The sequence below is a fragment of the Rhinoderma darwinii genome, unplaced genomic scaffold, assembly GCF_050947455.1.
Source record: "Rhinoderma darwinii isolate aRhiDar2 unplaced genomic scaffold, aRhiDar2.hap1 Scaffold_593, whole genome shotgun sequence".
NCBI classification, from domain to species: Eukaryota; Metazoa; Chordata; class Amphibia; order Anura; family Rhinodermatidae; genus Rhinoderma; species Rhinoderma darwinii.
Genome location: NW_027464147.1, coordinates 1 through 18,768, shown reverse-complemented (window position 1 = coordinate 18,768; position 18,768 = coordinate 1). Strand labels below are relative to the sequence as shown.

At 47.6% G+C, this 18,768-nt stretch overlaps 13 non-coding genes across 13 annotated transcripts; all 13 read right to left on the bottom strand.

The window, feature by feature from the left end:
• Window positions 1–758: 758 nt before the first annotated feature.
• LOC142724914 (U2 spliceosomal RNA) lies at window positions 759–949 on the bottom strand. The gene has a single exon (XR_012876379.1). It is a non-coding gene; the product is annotated as a U2 spliceosomal RNA (small nuclear RNA).
• A 1,296-nt stretch (window positions 950–2,245) lies between these two features.
• LOC142724832 (U2 spliceosomal RNA) lies at window positions 2,246–2,436 on the bottom strand. Its single transcript, XR_012876305.1, has one exon. It is a non-coding gene; the product is annotated as a U2 spliceosomal RNA (small nuclear RNA).
• A 1,284-nt stretch (window positions 2,437–3,720) lies between these two features.
• Window positions 3,721–3,911, bottom strand: LOC142724913 (U2 spliceosomal RNA). The gene has a single exon (XR_012876378.1). It is a non-coding gene; the product is annotated as a U2 spliceosomal RNA (small nuclear RNA).
• Window positions 3,912–5,195: 1,284 nt separating this feature from the next.
• Window positions 5,196–5,386, bottom strand: LOC142724911 (U2 spliceosomal RNA). The gene has a single exon (XR_012876376.1). It is a non-coding gene; the product is annotated as a U2 spliceosomal RNA (small nuclear RNA).
• Window positions 5,387–6,682: 1,296 nt separating this feature from the next.
• Window positions 6,683–6,873, bottom strand: LOC142724910 (U2 spliceosomal RNA). The gene has a single exon (XR_012876375.1). It is a non-coding gene; the product is annotated as a U2 spliceosomal RNA (small nuclear RNA).
• A 1,300-nt stretch (window positions 6,874–8,173) lies between these two features.
• Window positions 8,174–8,364, bottom strand: LOC142724909 (U2 spliceosomal RNA). The gene has a single exon (XR_012876374.1). It is a non-coding gene; the product is annotated as a U2 spliceosomal RNA (small nuclear RNA).
• Window positions 8,365–9,664: 1,300 nt separating this feature from the next.
• On the bottom strand, window positions 9,665–9,855 carry LOC142724907 (U2 spliceosomal RNA). The gene has a single exon (XR_012876373.1). It is a non-coding gene; the product is annotated as a U2 spliceosomal RNA (small nuclear RNA).
• Window positions 9,856–11,155: 1,300 nt separating this feature from the next.
• Window positions 11,156–11,346, bottom strand: LOC142724900 (U2 spliceosomal RNA). The gene has a single exon (XR_012876366.1). It is a non-coding gene; the product is annotated as a U2 spliceosomal RNA (small nuclear RNA).
• Window positions 11,347–12,618: 1,272 nt separating this feature from the next.
• On the bottom strand, window positions 12,619–12,809 carry LOC142724888 (U2 spliceosomal RNA). Its single transcript, XR_012876355.1, has one exon. It is a non-coding gene; the product is annotated as a U2 spliceosomal RNA (small nuclear RNA).
• Window positions 12,810–14,105: 1,296 nt separating this feature from the next.
• Window positions 14,106–14,296, bottom strand: LOC142724876 (U2 spliceosomal RNA). Its single transcript, XR_012876344.1, has one exon. It is a non-coding gene; the product is annotated as a U2 spliceosomal RNA (small nuclear RNA).
• A 1,292-nt stretch (window positions 14,297–15,588) lies between these two features.
• LOC142724863 (U2 spliceosomal RNA) lies at window positions 15,589–15,779 on the bottom strand. The gene has a single exon (XR_012876333.1). It is a non-coding gene; the product is annotated as a U2 spliceosomal RNA (small nuclear RNA).
• A 1,276-nt stretch (window positions 15,780–17,055) lies between these two features.
• On the bottom strand, window positions 17,056–17,246 carry LOC142724851 (U2 spliceosomal RNA). Its single transcript, XR_012876322.1, has one exon. It is a non-coding gene; the product is annotated as a U2 spliceosomal RNA (small nuclear RNA).
• A 1,292-nt stretch (window positions 17,247–18,538) lies between these two features.
• LOC142724838 (U2 spliceosomal RNA) lies at window positions 18,539–18,729 on the bottom strand. The gene has a single exon (XR_012876311.1). It is a non-coding gene; the product is annotated as a U2 spliceosomal RNA (small nuclear RNA).
• Window positions 18,730–18,768: the final 39 nt, after the last annotated feature.

Sequence of the window (18,768 nt, the reverse complement as noted above, 5' to 3'; positions counted from 1 at the left end):
TGCCTGAGAGGGCAACACTGCAACAGCCGGCCGCCAGGCTGTCTTTTTTTTGCACAGCTAGTTGCCTCCAGGAGGCCACAAGAGGGAGACAAGGGACTGCAAAATGGAAAATAGGCATCCACCAACTTTACAGACAACTTCTCCTTGCTCCTACAACCTCCATCCTTGCACAGTTTGTTATTCTTCTAGGTAACATAGTAACAAATCCAAATTGCTGCTCTCTTTGTAGGCAAGCAAGGCTTTGTTGCAACTGCAATTCTTACTTCTTCTTGAAATGTAGGGACGACAGTACATTCCATCACATCCATCTAGTGTACACAGGTAGGTCCATTGTGGCGGGCAGGCGAGCGGGCGGGCTGCTTTATTGGCTGTTTGCTGTTCCCCTACTCCACTCCACTATTTGACTGTTGTGCTGCATCAATCAATCAATCAATCAATCAATCAATCAATCAATCAATCAGTGGCTGGCTCAGGTGCAGCTCTTTAACTTACCTAAAAGGGAGGGCGGAGAGAAGACAAGGAAGGTGAATGAGGTGTTCCAATGTGAAATGCCGGAAACACAGAAACACAGACGACACACAACAAGAGGTGGCAATCTATTCATTAATTGCATTTAATCAATGAGCTCATTATCACTCATGCATTGTCCAACAGGTGTTGAAATAATGGGATTAAAAGGGGAGATCCCTTCAGAAAGACAGAAACAATAGCAAAGACAAAAAACACTTTTGGAATCTGCTTTTAGTCAACACATAAGGAAAGGGTGCACCGGTCCTGGAAATACTGCAATACCAGGTCAATGCGTGGAGTGGACAGAGCAAGCTCTATTTCCATCTCCCTGTTCTAAAAATCCATTTAATATATGGTCCCCAGATAGGGGACGTATCAGATATTAAACTGATAAGAACAGATACTACACTTGATCTTAGCCAAAAGGCCGAGAAGCGATAACCCGAACGGGCCGCGCGTTGCCCGAGCCTGCCCGATACTGCTGTTCAGCCCTTGCAGCGATTCAGCCTACTTCTAGGCAATTCCATGGGGCCCTGCAGGCTCACACACTCACAGCTACACGGGAGGTGAATAAAGGCCGGAGAGGAAGCCAGACAGGATTTGCTTCTTTTGCTTGCACCACAATGCAGTGCTGAAAGAGGAGGAATCTACATAAAAACGCCTTCCTGGCAACGCCCAAATGCCCTGCTGCCATGCAGATAAACACTGGCAGCGGCAGCAAGTGCATGCCCACAGCCACCCCTTGTTCCTTCACACCTTGTATCAGCTGTAATCCAGTCCAGTCCAGTGCTGCCTGCTGAGCAGCACTGACCAACACTGCCTGGGCCCAGACTTTTATCTCTGAGGCCCCATTATGATGTCAGAAAGCTGGCTCTGGAATCCTGAGGGCTCCACTATGACACGTGCAAAGTTCCGTCTGAACTTTATATAAGACGGTGAGGCTCAGTCAGTCACTCAGTGTTGCCTGAGAGGGCAACACTGCAACAGCCGGCCGCCAGGCTGTCTTTTTTTTGCACAGCTAGTTGCCTCCAGGAGGCCACAAGAGGGAGACAAGGGACTGCAAAATGGAAAATAGGCATCCACCAACTTTACAGACAACTTCTCCTTGCTCCTACAACCTCCATCCTTGCACAGTTTGTTATTCTTCTAGGTAACATAGTAACAAATCCAAATTGCTGCTCTCTTTGTAGGCAAGCAAGGCTTTGTTGCAACTGCAATTCTTACTTCTTCTTGAAATGTAGGGACGACAGTACATTCCATCACATCCATCTAGTGTACACAGGTAGGTCCATTGTGGCGGGCAGGCGAGCGGGCGGGCTGCTTTATTGGCTGTTTGCTGTTCCCCTACTCCACTCCACTATTTGACTGTTGTGCTGCATCAATCAATCAATCAATCAATCAATCAATCAATCAATCAATCAATCAATCAATCAATCAGTGGCTGGCTCAGGTGCAGCTCTTTAACTTACCTAAAAGGGAGGGCGGAGAGAAGACAAGGAAGGTGAATGAGGTGTTCCAATGTGAAATGCCGGAAACACAGAAACACAGACGACACACAACAAGAGGTGGCAATCTATTCATTAATTGCATTTAATCAATGAGCTCATTATCACTCATGCATTGTCCAACAGGTGTTGAAATAATGGGATTAAAAGGGGAGATCCCTTCAGAAAGACAGAAACAATAGCAAAGACAAAAAACACTTTTGGAATCTGCTTTTAGTCAACACATAAGGAAAGGGTGCACCGGTCCTGGAAATACTGCAATACCAGGTCAATGCGTGGAGTGGACAGAGCAAGCTCTATTTCCATCTCCCTGTTCTAAAAATCTATTTAATATATGGTCCCCAGATAGGGGACGTATCAGATATTAAACTGATAAGAACAGATACTACACTTGATCTTAGCCAAAAGGCCGAGAAGCGATAACCCGAACGGGCCGCGCGTTGCCCGAGCCTGCCCGATACTGCTGTTCAGCCCTTGCAGCGATTCAGCCTACTTCTAGGCAATTCCATGGGGCCCTGCAGGCTCACACACTCACAGCTACACGGGAGGTGAATAAAGGCCGGAGAGGAAGCCAGACAGGATTTGCTTCTTTTGCTTGCACCACAATGCAGTGCTGAAAGAGGAGGAATCTACATAAAAACGCCTTCCTGGCAACGCCCAAATGCCCTGCTGCCATGCAGATAAACACTGGCAGCGGCAGCAAGTGCATGCCCACAGCCACCCCTTGTTCCTTCACACCTTGTATCAGCTGTAATCCAGTCCAGTCCAGTGCTGCCTGCTGAGCAGCACTGACCAACACTGCCTGGGCCCAGGCTTTTATCTCTGAGGCCCCATTATGATGTCAGAAAGCTGGCTCTGGAATCCTGAGGGCTCCACTATGACACGTGCAAAGTTCCGTCTGAACTTTATATAAGACGGTGAGGCTCAGTCAGTCACTCAGTGTTGCCTGAGAGGGCAACACTGCAACAGCCGGCCGCCAGGCTGTCTTTTTTTTGCACAGCTAGTTGCCTCCAGGAGGCCACAAGAGGGAGACAAGGGACTGCAAAATGGAAAATAGGCATCCACCAACTTTACAGACAACTTCTCCTTGCTCCTACAACCTCCATCCTTGCACAGTTTGTTATTCTTCTAGGTAACATAGTAACAAATCCAAATTGCTGCTCTCTTTGTAGGCAAGCAAGGCTTTGTTGCAACTGCAATTCTTACTTCTTCTTGAAATGTAGGGACGACAGTACATTCCATCACATCCATCTAGTGTACACAGGTAGGTCCATTGTGGCGGGCAGGCGAGCGGGCGGGCTGCTTTATTGGCTGTTTGCTGTTCCCCTACTCCACTCCACTATTTGACTGTTGTGCTGCATCAATCAATCAATCAATCAATCAATCAATCAATCAATCAATCAATCAGTGGCTGGCTCAGGTGCAGCTCTTTAACTTACCTAAAAGGGAGGGCGGAGAGAAGACAAGGAAGGTGAATGAGGTGTTCCAATGTGAAATGCCGGAAACACAGAAACACAGACGACACACAACAAGAGGTGGCAATCTATTCATTAATTGCATTTAATCAATGAGCTCATTATCACTCATGCATTGTCCAACAGGTGTTGAAATAATGGGATTAAAAGGGGAGATCCCTTCAGAAAGACAGAAACAATAGCAAAGACAAAAAACACTTTTGGAATCTGCTTTTAGTCAACACATAAGGAAAGGGTGCACCGGTCCTGGAAATACTGCAATACCAGGTCAATGCGTGGAGTGGACAGAGCAAGCTCTATTTCCATCTCCCTGTTCTAAAAATCCATTTAATATATGGTCCCCAGATAGGGGACGTATCAGATATTAAACTGATAAGAACAGATACTACACTTGATCTTAGCCAAAAGGCCGAGAAGCGATAACCCGAACGGGCCGCGCGTTGCCCGAGCCTGCCCGATACTGCTGTTCAGCCCTTGCAGCGATTCAGCCTACTTCTAGGCAATTCCATGGGGCCCTGCAGGCTCACACACTCACAGCTACACGGGAGGTGAATAAAGGCCGGAGAGGAAGCCAGACAGGATTTGCTTCTTTTGCTTGCACCACAATGCAGTGCTGAAAGAGGAGGAATCTACATAAAAACGCCTTCCTGGCAACGCCCAAATGCCCTGCTGCCATGCAGATAAACACTGGCAGCGGCAGCAAGTGCATGCCCACAGCCACCCCTTGTTCCTTCACACCTTGTATCAGCTGTAATCCAGTCCAGTCCAGTGCTGCCTGCTGAGCAGCACTGACCAACACTGCCTGGGCCCAGGCTTTTATCTCTGAGGCCCCATTATGATGTCAGAAAGCTGGCTCTGGAATCCTGAGGGCTCCACTATGACACGTGCAAAGTTCCGTCTGAACTTTATATAAGACGGTGAGGCTCAGTCAGTCACTCAGTGTTGCCTGAGAGGGCAACACTGCAACAGCCGGCCGCCAGGCTGTCTTTTTTTTGCACAGCTAGTTGCCTCCAGGAGGCCACAAGAGGGAGACAAGGGACTGCAAAATGGAAAATAGGCATCCACCAACTTTACAGACAACTTCTCCTTGCTCCTACAACCTCCATCCTTGCACAGTTTGTTATTCTTCTAGGTAACATAGTAACAAATCCAAATTGCTGCTCTCTTTGTAGGCAAGCAAGGCTTTGTTGCAACTGCAATTCTTACTTCTTCTTGAAATGTAGGGACGACAGTACATTCCATCACATCCATCTAGTGTACACAGGTAGGTCCATTGTGGCGGGCAGGCGAGCGGGCGGGCTGCTTTATTGGCTGTTTGCTGTTCCCCTACTCCACTCCACTATTTGACTGTTGTGCTGCATCAATCAATCAATCAATCAATCAATCAATCAATCAATCAATCAATCAGTGGCTGGCTCAGGTGCAGCTCTTTAACTTACCTAAAAGGGAGGGCGGAGAGAAGACAAGGAAGGTGAATGAGGTGTTCCAATGTGAAATGCCGGAAACACAGAAACACAGACGACACACAACAAGAGGTGGCAATCTATTCATTAATTGCATTTAATCAATGAGCTCATTATCACTCATGCATTGTCCAACAGGTGTTGAAATAATGGGATTAAAAGGGGAGATCCCTTCAGAAAGACAGAAACAATAGCAAAGACAAAAAACACTTTTGGAATCTGCTTTTAGTCAACACATAAGGAAAGGGTGCACCGGTCCTGGAAATACTGCAATACCAGGTCAATGCGTGGAGTGGACAGAGCAAGCTCTATTTCCATCTCCCTGTTCTAAAAATCCATTTAATATATGGTCCCCAGATAGGGGACGTATCAGATATTAAACTGATAAGAACAGATACTACACTTGATCTTAGCCAAAAGGCCGAGAAGCGATAACCCGAACGGGCCGCGCGTTGCCCGAGCCTGCCCGATACTGCTGTTCAGCCCTTGCAGCGATTCAGCCTACTTCTAGGCAATTCCATGGGGCCCTGCAGGCTCACACACTCACAGCTACACGGGAGGTGAATAAAGGCCGGAGAGGAAGCCAGACAGGATTTGCTTCTTTTGCTTGCACCACAATGCAGTGCTGAAAGAGGAGGAATCTACATAAAAACGCCTTCCTGGCAACGCCCAAATGCCCTGCTGCCATGCAGATAAACACTGGCAGCGGCAGCAAGTGCATGCCCACAGCCACCCCTTGTTCCTTCACACCTTGTATCAGCTGTAATCCAGTCCAGTCCAGTGCTGCCTGCTGAGCAGCACTGACCAACACTGCCTGGGCCCAGGCTTTTATCTCTGAGGCCCCATTATGATGTCAGAAAGCTGGCTCTGGAATCCTGAGGGCTCCACTATGACACGTGCAAAGTTCCGTCTGAACTTTATATAAGACGGTGAGGCTCAGTCAGTCACTCAGTGTTGCCTGAGAGGGCAACACTGCAACAGCCGGCCGCCAGGCTGTCTTTTTTTTGCACAGCTAGTTGCCTCCAGGAGGCCACAAGAGGGAGACAAGGGACTGCAAAATGGAAAATAGGCATCCACCAACTTTACAGACAACTTCTCCTTGCTCCTACAACCTCCATCCTTGCACAGTTTGTTATTCTTCTAGGTAACATAGTAACAAATCCAAATTGCTGCTCTCTTTGTAGGCAAGCAAGGCTTTGTTGCAACTGCAATTCTTACTTCTTCTTGAAATGTAGGGACGACAGTACATTCCATCACATCCATCTAGTGTACACAGGTAGGTCCATTGTGGCGGGCAGGCGAGCGGGCGGGCTGCTTTATTGGCTGTTTGCTGTTCCCCTACTCCACTCCACTATTTGACTGTTGTGCTGCATCAATCAATCAATCAATCAATCAATCAATCAATCAATCAATCAATCAATCAATCAATCAGTGGCTGGCTCAGGTGCAGCTCTTTAACTTACCTAAAAGGGAGGGCGGAGAGAAGACAAGGAAGGTGAATGAGGTGTTCCAATGTGAAATGCCGGAAACACAGAAACACAGACGACACACAACAAGAGGTGGCAATCTATTCATTAATTGCATTTAATCAATGAGCTCATTATCACTCATGCATTGTCCAACAGGTGTTGAAATAATGGGATTAAAAGGGGAGATCCCTTCAGAAAGACAGAAACAATAGCAAAGACAAAAAACACTTTTGGAATCTGCTTTTAGTCAACACATAAGGAAAGGGTGCACCGGTCCTGGAAATACTGCAATACCAGGTCAATGCGTGGAGTGGACAGAGCAAGCTCTATTTCCATCTCCCTGTTCTAAAAATCCATTTAATATATGGTCCCCAGATAGGGGACGTATCAGATATTAAACTGATAAGAACAGATACTACACTTGATCTTAGCCAAAAGGCCGAGAAGCGATAACCCGAACGGGCCGCGCGTTGCCCGAGCCTGCCCGATACTGCTGTTCAGCCCTTGCAGCGATTCAGCCTACTTCTAGGCAATTCCATGGGGCCCTGCAGGCTCACACACTCACAGCTACACGGGAGGTGAATAAAGGCCGGAGAGGAAGCCAGACAGGATTTGCTTCTTTTGCTTGCACCACAATGCAGTGCTGAAAGAGGAGGAATCTACATAAAAACGCCTTCCTGGCAACGCCCAAATGCCCTGCTGCCATGCAGATAAACACTGGCAGCGGCAGCAAGTGCATGCCCACAGCCACCCCTTGTTCCTTCACACCTTGTATCAGCTGTAATCCAGTCCAGTCCAGTGCTGCCTGCTGAGCAGCACTGACCAACACTGCCTGGGCCCAGGCTTTTATCTCTGAGGCCCCATTATGATGTCAGAAAGCTGGCTCTGGAATCCTGAGGGCTCCACTATGACACGTGCAAAGTTCCGTCTGAACATTATATAAGACGGTGAGGCTCAGTCAGTCACTCAGTGTTGCCTGAGAGGGCAACACTGCAACAGCCGGCCGCCAGGCTGTCTTTTTTTTGCACAGCTAGTTGCCTCCAGGAGGGCACAAGAGGGAGACAAGGGACTGCAAAATGGAAAATAGGCATCCACCAACTTTACAGACAACTTCTCCTTGCTCCTACAACCTCCATCCTTGCACAGTTTGTTATTCTTCTAGGTAACATAGTAACAAATCCAAATTGCTGCTCTCTTTGTAGGCAAGCAAGGCTTTGTTGCAACTGCAATTCTTACTTCTTCTTGAAATGTAGGGACGACAGTACATTCCATCACATCCATCTAGTGTACACAGGTAGGTCCATTGTGGCGGGCAGGCGAGCGGGCGGGCTGCTTTATTGGCTGTTTGCTGTTCCCCTACTCCACTCCACTATTTGACTGTTGTGCTGCATCAATCAATCAATCAATCAATCAATCAATCAATCAATCAATCAATCAATCAATCAATCAATCAGTGGCTGGCTCAGGTGCAGCTCTTTAACTTACCTAAAAGGGAGGGCGGAGAGAAGACAAGGAAGGTGAATGAGGTGTTCCAATGTGAAATGCCGGAAACACAGAAACACAGACGACACACAACAAGAGGTGGCAATCTATTCATTAATTGCATTTAATCAATGAGCTCATTATCACTCATGCATTGTCCAACAGGTGTTGAAATAATGGGATTAAAAGGGGAGATCCCTTCAGAAAGACAGAAACAATAGCAAAGACAAAAAACACTTTTGGAATCTGCTTTTAGTCAACACATAAGGAAAGGGTGCACCGGTCCTGGAAATACTGCAATACCAGGTCAATGCGTGGAGTGGACAGAGCAAGCTCTATTTCCATCTCCCTGTTCTAAAAATCCATTTAATATATGGTCCCCAGATAGGGGACGTATCAGATATTAAACTGATAAGAACAGATACTACACTTGATCTTAGCCAAAAGGCCGAGAAGCGATAACCCGAACGGGCCGCGCGTTGCCCGAGCCTGCCCGATACTGCTGTTCAGCCCTTGCAGCGATTCAGCCTACTTCTAGGCAATTCCATGGGGCCCTGCAGGCTCACACACTCACAGCTACACGGGAGGTGAATAAAGGCCGGAGAGGAAGCCAGACAGGATTTGCTTCTTTTGCTTGCACCACAATGCAGTGCTGAAAGAGGAGGGATCTACATAAAAACGCCTTCCTGGCAACGCCCAAATGCCCTGCTGCCATGCAGATAAACACTGGCAGCGGCAGCAAGTGCATGCCCACAGCCACCCCTTGTTCCTTCACACCTTGTATCAGCTGTAATCCAGTCCAGTCCAGTGCTGCCTGCTGAGCAGCACTGACCAACACTGCCTGGGCCCAGGCTTTTATCTCTGAGGCCCCATTATGATGTCAGAAAGCTGGCTCTGGAATCCTGAGGGCTCCACTATGACACGTGCAAAGTTCCGTCTGAACTTTATATAAGACGGTGAGGCTCAGTCAGTCACTCAGTGTTGCCTGAGAGGGCAACACTGCAACAGCCGGCCGCCAGGCTGTCTTTTTTTTGCACAGCTAGTTGCCTCCAGGAGGCCACAAGAGGGAGACAAGGGACTGCAAAATGGAAAATAGGCATCCACCAACTTTACAGACAACTTCTCCTTGCTCCTACAACCTCCATCCTTGCACAGTTTGTTATTCTTCTAGGTAACATAGTAACAAATCCAAATTGCTGCTCTCTTTGTAGGCAAGCAAGGCTTTGTTGCAACTGCAATTCTTACTTCTTCTTGAAATGTAGGGACGACAGTACATTCCATCACATCCATCTAGTGTACACAGGTAGGTCCATTGTGGCGGGCAGGCGAGCGGGCGGGCTGCTTTATTGGCTGTTTGCTGTTCCCCTACTCCACTCCACTATTTGACTGTTGTGCTGCATCAATCAATCAATCAATCAATCAATCAATCAATCAATCAATCAATCAATCAATCAATCAATCAGTGGCTGGCTCAGGTGCAGCTCTTTAACTTACCTAAAAGGGAGGGCGGAGAGAAGACAAGGAAGGTGAATGAGGTGTTCCAATGTGAAATGCCGGAAACACAGAAACACAGACGACACACAACAAGAGGTGGCAATCTATTCATTAATTGCATTTAATCAATGAGCTCATTATCACTCATGCATTGTCCAACAGGTGTTGAAATAATGGGATTAAAAGGGGAGATCCCTTCAGAAAGACAGAAACAATAGCAAAGACAAAAAACACTTTTGGAATCTGCTTTTAGTCAACACATAAGGAAAGGGTGCACCGGTCCTGGAAATACTGCAATACCAGGTCAATGCGTGGAGTGGACAGAGCAAGCTCTATTTCCATCTCCCTGTTCTAAAAATCCATTTAATATATGGTCCCCAGATAGGGGACGTATCAGATATTAAACTGATAAGAACAGATACTACACTTGATCTTAGCCAAAAGGCCGAGAAGCGATAACCCGAACGGGCCGCGCGTTGCCCGAGCCTGCCCGATACTGCTGTTCAGCCCTTGCAGCGATTCAGCCTACTTCTAGGCAATTCCATGGGGCCCTGCAGGCTCACACACTCACAGCTACACGGGAGGTGAATAAAGGCCGGAGAGGAAGCCAGACAGGATTTGCTTCTTTTGCTTGCACCACAATGCAGTGCTGAAAGAGGAGGAATCTACATAAAAACGCCTTCCTGGCAACGCCCAAATGCCCTGCTGCCATGCAGATAAACACTGGCAGCGGCAGCAAGTGCATGCCCACAGCCACCCCTTGTTCCTTCACACCTTGTATCAGCTGTAATCCAGTCCAGTCCAGTGCTGCCTGCTGAGCAGCACTGACCAACACTGCCTGGGCCCAGGCTTTTATCTCTGAGGCCCCATTATGATGTCAGAAAGCTGGCTCTGGAATCCTGAGGGCTCCACTATGACACGTGCAAAGTTCCGTCTGAACATTATATAAGACGGTGAGGCTCAGTCAGTCACTCAGTGTTGCCTGAGAGGGCAACACTGCAACAGCCGGCCGCCAGGCTGTCTTTTTTTTGCACAGCTAGTTGCCTCCAGGAGGGCACAAGAGGGAGACAAGGGACTGCAAAATGGAAAATAGGCATCCACCAACTTTACAGACAACTTCTCCTTGCTCCTACAACCTCCATCCTTGCACAGTTTGTTATTCTTCTAGGTAACATAGTAACAAATCCAAATTGCTGCTCTCTTTGTAGGCAAGCAAGGCTTTGTTGCAACTGCAATTCTTACTTCTTCTTGAAATGTAGGGACGACAGTACATTCCATCACATCCATCTAGTGTACACAGGTAGGTCCATTGTGGCGGGCAGGCGAGCGGGCGGGCTGCTTTATTGGCTGTTTGCTGTTCCCCTACTCCACTCCACTATTTGACTGTTGTGCTGCATCAATCAATCAATCAATCAATCAATCAATCAATCAATCAATCAATCAATCAATCAATCAATCAGTGGCTGGCTCAGGTGCAGCTCTTTAACTTACCTAAAAGGGAGGGCGGAGAGAAGACAAGGAAGGTGAATGAGGTGTTCCAATGTGAAATGCCGGAAACACAGAAACACAGACGACACACAACAAGAGGTGGCAATCTATTCATTAATTGCATTTAATCAATGAGCTCATTATCACTCATGCATTGTCCAACAGGTGTTGAAATAATGGGATTAAAAGGGGAGATCCCTTCAGAAAGACAGAAACAATAGCAAAGACAAAAAACACTTTTGGAATCTGCTTTTAGTCAACACATAAGGAAAGGGTGCACCGGTCCTGGAAATACTGCAATACCAGGTCAATGCGTGGAGTGGACAGAGCAAGCTCTATTTCCATCTCCCTGTTCTAAAAATCCATTTAATATATGGTCCCCAGATAGGGGACGTATCAGATATTAAACTGATAAGAACAGATACTACACTTGATCTTAGCCAAAAGGCCGAGAAGCGATAACCCGAACGGGCCGCGCGTTGCCCGAGCCTGCCCGATACTGCTGTTCAGCCCTTGCAGCGATTCAGCCTACTTCTAGGCAATTCCATGGGGCCCTGCAGGCTCACACACTCACAGCTACACGGGAGGTGAATAAAGGCCGGAGAGGAAGCCAGACAGGATTTGCTTCTTTTGCTTGCACCACAATGCAGTGCTGAAAGAGGAGGGATCTACATAAAAACGCCTTCCTGGCAACGCCCAAATGCCCTGCTGCCATGCAGATAAACACTGGCAGCGGCAGCAAGTGCATGCCCACAGCCACCCCTTGTTCCTTCACACCTTGTATCAGCTGTAATCCAGTCCAGTCCAGTGCTGCCTGCTGAGCAGCACTGACCAACACTGCCTGGGCCCAGGCTTTTATCTCTGAGGCCCCATTATGATGTCAGAAAGCTGGCTCTGGAATCCTGAGGGCTCCACTATGACACGTGCAAAGTTCCGTCTGAACTTTATATAAGACGGTGAGGCTCAGTCAGTCACTCAGTGTTGCCTGAGAGGGCAACACTGCAACAGCCGGCCGCCAGGCTGTCTTTTTTTTGCACAGCTAGTTGCCTCCAGGAGGCCACAAGAGGGAGACAAGGGACTGCAAAATGGAAAATAGGCATCCACCAACTTTACAGACAACTTCTCCTTGCTCCTACAACCTCCATCCTTGCACAGTTTGTTATTCTTCTAGGTAACATAGTAACAAATCCAAATTGCTGCTCTCTTTGTAGGCAAGCAAGGCTTTGTTGCAACTGCAATTCTTACTTCTTCTTGAAATGTAGGGACGACAGTACATTCCATCACATCCATCTAGTGTACACAGGTAGGTCCATTGTGGCGGGCAGGCGAGCGGGCGGGCTGCTTTATTGGCTGTTTGCTGTTCCCCTACTCCACTCCACTATTTGACTGTTGTGCTGCATCAATCAATCAATCAATCAATCAATCAATCAATCAGTGGCTGGCTCAGGTGCAGCTCTTTAACTTACCTAAAAGGGAGGGCGGAGAGAAGACAAGGAAGGTGAATGAGGTGTTCCAATGTGAAATGCCGGAAACACAGAAACACAGACGACACACAACAAGAGGTGGCAATCTATTCATTAATTGCATTTAATCAATGAGCTCATTATCACTCATGCATTGTCCAACAGGTGTTGAAATAATGGGATTAAAAGGGGAGATCCCTTCAGAAAGACAGAAACAATAGCAAAGACAAAAAACACTTTTGGAATCTGCTTTTAGTCAACACATAAGGAAAGGGTGCACCGGTCCTGGAAATACTGCAATACCAGGTCAATGCGTGGAGTGGACAGAGCAAGCTCTATTTCCATCTCCCTGTTCTAAAAATCCATTTAATATATGGTCCCCAGATAGGGGACGTATCAGATATTAAACTGATAAGAACAGATACTACACTTGATCTTAGCCAAAAGGCCGAGAAGCGATAACCCGAACGGGCCGCGCGTTGCCCGAGCCTGCCCGATACTGCTGTTCAGCCCTTGCAGCGATTCAGCCTACTTCTAGGCAATTCCATGGGGCCCTGCAGGCTCACACACTCACAGCTACACGGGAGGTGAATAAAGGCCGGAGAGGAAGCCAGACAGGATTTGCTTCTTTTGCTTGCACCACAATGCAGTGCTGAAAGAGGAGGAATCTACATAAAAACGCCTTCCTGGCAACGCCCAAATGCCCTGCTGCCATGCAGATAAACACTGGCAGCGGCAGCAAGTGCATGCCCACAGCCACCCCTTGTTCCTTCACACCTTGTATCAGCTGTAATCCAGTCCAGTCCAGTGCTGCCTGCTGAGCAGCACTGACCAACACTGCCTGGGCCCAGGCTTTTATCTCTGAGGCCCCATTATGATGTCAGAAAGCTGGCTCTGGAATCCTGAGGGCTCCACTATGACACGTGCAAAGTTCCGTCTGAACTTTATATAAGACGGTGAGGCTCAGTCAGTCACTCAGTGTTGCCTGAGAGGGCAACACTGCAACAGCCGGCCGCCAGGCTGTCTTTTTTTTGCACAGCTAGTTGCCTCCAGGAGGCCACAAGAGGGAGACAAGGGACTGCAAAATGGAAAATAGGCATCCACCAACTTTACAGACAACTTCTCCTTGCTCCTACAACCTCCATACTTGCACAGTTTGTTATTCTTCTAGGTAACATAGTAACAAATCCAAATTGCTGCTCTCTTTGTAGGCAAGCAAGGCTTTGTTGCAACTGCAATTCTTACTTCTTCTTGAAATGTAGGGACGACAGTACATTCCATCACATCCATCTAGTGTACACAGGTAGGTCCATTGTGGCGGGCAGGCGAGCGGGCGGGCTGCTTTATTGGCTGTTTGCTGTTCCCCTACTCCACTCCACTATTTGACTGTTGTGCTGCATCAATCAATCAATCAATCAATCAATCAATCAATCAATCAATCAATCAATCAATCAATCAGTGGCTGGCTCAGGTGCAGCTCTTTAACTTACCTAAAAGGGAGGGCGGAGAGAAGACAAGGAAGGTGAATGAGGTGTTCCAATGTGAAATGCCGGAAACACAGAAACACAGACGACACACAACAAGAGGTGGCAATCTATTCATTAATTGCATTTAATCAATGAGCTCATTATCACTCATGCATTGTCCAACAGGTGTTGAAATAATGGGATTAAAAGGGGAGATCCCTTCAGAAAGACAGAAACAATAGCAAAGACAAAAAACACTTTTGGAATCTGCTTTTAGTCAACACATAAGGAAAGGGTGCACCGGTCCTGGAAATACTGCAATACCAGGTCAATGCGTGGAGTGGACAGAGCAAGCTCTATTTCCATCTCCCTGTTCTAAAAATCCATTTAATATATGGTCCCCAGATAGGGGACGTATCAGATATTAAACTGATAAGAACAGATACTACACTTGATCTTAGCCAAAAGGCCGAGAAGCGATAACCCGAACGGGCCGCGCGTTGCCCGAGCCTGCCCGATACTGCTGTTCAGCCCTTGCAGCGATTCAGCCTACTTCTAGGCAATTCCATGGGGTCCTGCAGGCTCACACACTCACAGCTACACGGGAGGTGAATAAAGGCCGGAGAGGAAGCCAGACAGGATTTGCTTCTTTTGCTTGCACCACAATGCAGTGCTGAAAGAGGAGGAATCTACATAAAAACGCCTTCCTGGCAACGCCCAAATGCCCTGCTGCCATGCAGATAAACACTGGCAGCGGCAGCAAGTGCATGCCCACAGCCACCCCTTGTTCCTTCACACCTTGTATCAGCTGTAATCCAGTCCAGTCCAGTGCTGCCTGCTGAGCAGCACTGACCAACACTGCCTGGGCCCAGGCTTTTATCTCTGAGGCCCCATTATGATGTCAGAAAGCTGGCTCTGGAATCCTGAGGGCTCCACTATGACACGTGCAAAGTTCCGTCTGAACTTTATATAAGACGGTGAGGCTCAGTCAGTCACTCAGTGTTGCCTGAGAGGGCAACACTGCAACAGCCGGCCGCCAGGCTGTCTTTTTTTTGCACAGCTAGTTGCCTCCAGGAGGCCACAAGAGGGAGACAAGGGACTGCAAAATGGAAAATAGGCATCCACCAACTTTACAGACAACTTCTCCTTGCTCCTACAACCTCCATCCTTGCACAGTTTGTTATTCTTCTAGGTAACATAGTAACAAATCCAAATTGCTGCTCTCTTTGTAGGCAAGCAAGGCTTTGTTGCAACTGCAATTCTTACTTCTTCTTGAAATGTAGGGACGACAGTACATTCCATCACATCCATCTAGTGTACACAGGTAGGTCCATTGTGGCGGGCAGGCGAGCGGGCGGGCTGCTTTATTGGCTGTTTGCTGTTCCCCTACTCCACTCCACTATTTGACTGTTGTGCTGCATCAATCAATCAATCAATCAATCAATCAATCAATCAATCAATCAATCAATCAATCAGTGGCTGGCTCAGGTGCAGCTCTTTAACTTATCTAAAAGGGAGGGCGGAGAGAAGACAAGGAAGGTGAATGAGGTGTTCCAATGTGAAATGCCGGAAACACAGAAACACAGACGACACACAACAAGAGGTGGCAATCTATTCATTAATTGCATTTAATCAATGAGCTCATTATCACTCATGCATTGTCCAACAGGTGTTGAAATAATGGGATTAAAAGGGGAGATCCCTTCAGAAAGACAGAAACAATAGCAAAGACAAAAAACACTTTTGGAATCTGCTTTTAGTCAACACATAAGGAAAGGGTGCACCGGTCCTGGAAATACTGCAATACCAGGTCAATGCGTGGAGTGGACAGAGCAAGCTCTATTTCCATCTCCCTGTTCTAAAAATCCATTTAATATATGGTCCCCAGATAGGGGACGTATCAGATATTAAACTGATAAGAACAGATACTACACTTGATCTTAGCCAAAAGGCCGAGAAGCGATAACCCGAACGGGCCGCGCGTTGCCCGAGCCTGCCCGATACTGCTGTTCAGCCCTTGCAGCGATTCAGCCTACTTCTAGGCAATTCCATGGGGCCCTGCAGGCTCACACACTCACAGCTACACGGGAGGTGAATAAAGGCCGGAGAGGAAGCCAGACAGGATTTGCTTCTTTTGCTTGCACCACAATGCAGTGCTGAAAGAGGAGGAATCTACATAAAAACGCCTTCCTGGCAACGCCCAAATGCCCTGCTGCCATGCAGATAAACACTGGCAGCGGCAGCAAGTGCATGCCCACAGCCACCCCTTGTTCCTTCACACCTTGTATCAGCTGTAATCCAGTCCAGTCCAGTGCTGCCTGCTGAGCAGCACTGACCAACACTGCCTGGGCCCAGGCTTTTATCTCTGAGGCCCCATTATGATGTCAGAAAGCTGGCTCTGGAATCCTGAGGGCTCCACTATGACACGTGCAAAGTTCCGTCTGAACTTTATATAAGACGGTGAGGCTCAGTCAGTCACTCAGTGTTGCCTGAGAGGGCAACACTGCAACAGCCGGCCGCCAGGCTGTCTTTTTTTTGCACAGCTAGTTGCCTCCAGGAGGCCACAAGAGGGAGACAAGGGACTGCAAAATGGAAAATAGGCATCCACCAACTTTACAGACAACTTCTCCTTGCTCCTACAACCTCCATCCTTGCACAGTTTGTTATTCTTCTAGGTAACATAGTAACAAATCCAAATTGCTGCTCTCTTTGTAGGCAAGCAAGGCTTTGTTGCAACTGCAATTCTTACTTCTTCTTGAAATGTAGGGACGACAGTACATTCCATCACATCCATCTAGTGTACACAGGTAGGTCCATTGTGGCGGGCAGGCGAGCGGGCGGGCTGCTTTATTGGCTGTTTGCTGTTCCCCTACTCCACTCCACTATTTGACTGTTGTGCTGCATCAATCAATCAATCAATCAATCAATCAATCAATCAATCAGTGGCTGGCTCAGGTGCAGCTCTTTAACTTACCTAAAAGGGAGGGCGGAGAGAAGACAAGGAAGGTGAATGAGGTGTTCCAATGTGAAATGCCGGAAACACAGAAACACAGACGACACACAACAAGAGGTGGCAATCTATTCATTAATTGCATTTAATCAATGAGCTCATTATCACTCATGCATTGTCCAACAGGTGTTGAAATAATGGGATTAAAAGGGGAGATCCCTTCAGAAAGACAGAAACAATAGCAAAGACAAAAAACACTTTTGGAATCTGCTTTTAGTCAACACATAAGGAAAGGGTGCACCGGTCCTGGAAATACTGCAATACCAGGTCAATGCGTGGAGTGGACAGAGCAAGCTCTATTTCCATCTCCCTGTTCTAAAAATCCATTTAATATATGGTCCCCAGATAGGGGACGTATCAGATATTAAACTGATAAGAACAGATACTACACTTGATCTTAGCCAAAAGGCCGAGAAGCGATAACCCGAACGGGCCGCGCGTTGCCCGAGCCTGCCCGATACTGCTGTTCAGCCCTTGCAGCGATTCAGCCTACTTCTAGGCAATTCCATGGGGCCCTGCAGGCTCACACACTCACAGCTACACGGGAGGTGAATAAAGGCCGGAGAGGAAGCCAGACAGGATTTGCTTCTTTTGCTTGCACCACAATGCAGTGCTGAAAGAGGAGGAATCTACATAAAAACGCCTTCCTGGCAACGCCCAAATGCCCTGCTGCCATGCAGATAAACACTGGCAGCGGCAGCAAGTGCATGCCCACAGCCACCCCTTGTTCCTTCACACCTTGTATCAGCTGTAATCCAGTCCAGTCCAGTGCTGCCTGCTGAGCAGCACTGACCAACACTGCCTGGGCCCAGGCTTTTATCTCTGAGGCCCCATTATGATGTCAGAAAGCTGGCTCTGGAATCCTGAGGGCTCCACTATGACACGTGCAAAGTTCCGTCTGAACTTTATATAAGACGGTGAGGCTCAGTCAGTCACTCAGTGTTGCCTGAGAGGGCAACACTGCAACAGCCGGCCGCCAGGCTGTCTTTTTTTTGCACAGCTAGTTGCCTCCAGGAGGCCACAAGAGGGAGACAAGGGACTGCAAAATGGAAAATAGGCATCCACCAACTTTACAGACAACTTCTCCTTGCTCCTACAACCTCCATCCTTGCACAGTTTGTTATTCTTCTAGGTAACATAGTAACAAATCCAAATTGCTGCTCTCTTTGTAGGCAAGCAAGGCTTTGTTGCAACTGCAATTCTTACTTCTTCTTGAAATGTAGGGACGACAGTACATTCCATCACATCCATCTAGTGTACACAGGTAGGTCCATTGTGGCGGGCAGGCGAGCGGGCGGGCTGCTTTATTGGCTGTTTGCTGTTCCCCTACTCCACTCCACTATTTGACTGTTGTGCTGCATCAATCAATCAATCAATCAATCAATCAATCAATCAATCAATCAATCAATCAATCAGTGGCTGGCTCAGGTGCAGCTCTTTAACTTACCTAAAAGGGAGGGCGGAGAGAAGACAAGGAAGGTGAATGAGGTGTTCCAATGTGAAATGCCGGAAACACAGAAACACAGACGACACACAACAAGAGGTGGCAATCTATTCATTAATTGCATTTAATCAATGAGCTCATTATCACTCATGCATTGTCCAACAGGTGTTGAAATAATGGGATTAAAAGGGGAGATCCCTTCAGAAAGACAGAAACAATAGCAAAGACAAAAAACACTTTTGGAATCTGCTTTTAGTCAACACATAAGGAAAGGGTGCACCGGTCCTGGAAATACTGCAATACCAGGTCAATGCGTGGAGTGGACAGAGCAAGCTCTATTTCCATCTCCCTGTTCTAAAAATCCATTTAATATATGGTCCCCAGATAGGGGACGTATCAGATATTAAACTGATAAGAACAGATACTACACTTGATCTTAGCCAAAAGGCCGAGAAGCGATAACCCGAACGGGCCGCGCGTTGCCCGAGCCTGCCCGATA